Genomic DNA, 2,874 nt, shown 5'->3' on the forward strand with positions numbered 1-2,874 from the left:
CACACACATACACATACAAACATCCACCTACATTTAAATACACACACATTGTGGCACATTGTGCGGGTGGCACATTGTGCGGGTGGCACATAAAAGACACCATTTCGAGCGTGGCCGTTTTCGTGCGGGTGACACGTAAAAGCACCCACTACACTCTCTGAGTGGTTGGCGTTAGGAAGGGCATCCAGCTGTAGAAACTCTGCCAAATCAGACTGGAGCCTGGTGTTGCCATCCGGTTTCACCAGTCCTCAGTCAAATCGTCCAACCCATGCTAGCATGGAAAGCGGACGTTAAACGATGATGATGATGATGATGATGATGATACACACAACTGTATAAGCTTTAATTCACACAGCCACACACACACATTCATTTATACAATAACCCAAGCATTATACACACAAATACATACACACACACACACACAAACACATCTATACGCTAACCCATACACTATAACACACACACACACACACGCACACACACACAAGCTTTAATGTACACACAGACACACATTAACATTGCTGCTTAACATCCACCTACATACATACATACATACATACATGCACAGACACACACATCTATCAACATGCACGTTAACATACACACACACACACACACACACCTTGACATCAACACAAACTCATTTATGCATTGAGACACACACATCTATACATGCACACAGATATATACACATGCTTTTAGATATACATCTATACACATGTATGTATACACACTCTCACACTTACAGCAATGCATATTCATGCAGGCACATACATACACATATACATAGAACTACTCAAACCGATGCATATATGCACACACAACCACCGTTTCAAGTTACACACACACATATATACACACAAACACATACATGTATATATACGCATACGCACACATATATATTACGTACATACACACACATATATACATACATACACACAGACACTGACACAAATATGCACATAACATGCAAACAATAAGCAACATTACATGCGTCATGCATACACAAACACCACTACCACCACCACCAAAACTGCCACCAACACTGGGAAGAACATCACCACTACAACCACCACCATCACCAAAACCACTGCCAACACTACCACCATCATCCGTCCCTCCAGCACCACCACCACCATTCGCTCCCACAAACACTACTACATAACTGTCAACACATCACCACTACCACTACCTCTGCAACAATAGCATATGCTGAGTCAGTAGAAAATTCTCCATTAGAAAAACTGCTTATTAATTAGAGAGTTAATTAGGAGAAAACTATTGTACAGCTTTGTCAATACAGTTATTATAGTGAAGGTGGTAGTAGTAATGGTGGCAGTAGTGGTGAATGCATTGATTGTTGTTGCTGTTGTAGTGGTGGGTGTAGTGGCTGTTGTAATAGAGGTGGTAGCGGTGGTGGTGGTAGTTGTTGATGTATAATGTGTATGCATACATGTATGTATGCATATAGGCAACCAGCATGGTTGTGTGGTTAAGAAGCTTGCTTTGGAATCACATGGCTTCAGGTTCAATCCCACTGTGCAGCACAATGTGCAACTCTCTTCTACTGATAGCTCCACCACCACCACCAACAACAACAACCTTGTGAGTGAATTTGGCTAAAAGAAGTCCTCCAGGGTGGTCGCAGTTCAGTTGAAGTAAAAGATAAAAGATCTGTATGTGTGTATGTATGTATACACAACACACACACACACCTGCTCAATAGCATATCATTTAAGTGATATCATACAGGAGTTGCAGTTCAATACTAGATAATATGAAACTAAATAACCAGACATGATTTACAAATATGAACATATATGATTTAACTCTACAATCATTTATATTGAGCACCTCTTACTATGACATGGGTAATTTTCTGGACCATTATATGTGTGTGTTACCACTACCAACACTACCTTTTCCTTAGGACCCTTTATCAGATTTCTCTCTATAGTAAAGATTCAGGTCAGGGGTTAAATTTCAGTTGTGGTGGGGTGTAGGGAGTAATCTGTTCCTCCCATAAGTGTTGGGGGCGGGGGGCACTGAAAAGTATTATTCCTTATACTTAGAATAGGCTTTTAAACATCTGAATATGTGTGTGTGTGTATATGCACACACGTATCTCACACATATCTGTACATTTCTGGATACATGCATATATATATATATATATATATATATATATAATACAAAGAATATATATACATGTATACACACATATATGTACATACTTACATCTACATGTGTATATATATGCATATCAGGGTACAGGACGTTAGAACAATGAACTACAGACAATGGAACGAACACAGAGGAAAACGGAAAGCCACTTGGAATATTCCTTCATCAGCTGTCTCTATTCTAACCTGACGTTTCGAAGATAAGACAATATATATATGCATGAATAGTCGTATGTGAGAAAGAATCCCTCCCAAGGCATATAAACTCAAAGGGCCTGTTTCCTGGATTTTGTGGGACATACATTGCCCCACTGGATGGGACACTAGTCCATTGCAGGATTATTCATTTTCACCAGTTGTGTGGAGTGGAGCATTATGAAATGAGGTGTTTAGCTCATGAACACATTGCCCTGTCGAGGAATGAAAACCACAATCGTGTGATTATGAATTCAACACCCTCATCACTAAACTACACACACACACACACACACACACACACACACACACACACACACACAAAATCCATATGTCTTTAGAAATATATTAACTATATACACTGTCATGTACATATGTGTACATATGCACAAACACTAAAAATTACATGTGCCAACATCTGAAAGTATATATAGTAGATATACATATATATATAGTGTATATACATATATATATATGTATGTATGTATGTATA

The sequence above is a fragment of the Octopus bimaculoides genome, chromosome 29, assembly GCF_001194135.2.
Source record: "Octopus bimaculoides isolate UCB-OBI-ISO-001 chromosome 29, ASM119413v2, whole genome shotgun sequence".
Classification (NCBI taxonomy): domain Eukaryota; kingdom Metazoa; phylum Mollusca; class Cephalopoda; order Octopoda; family Octopodidae; genus Octopus; species Octopus bimaculoides.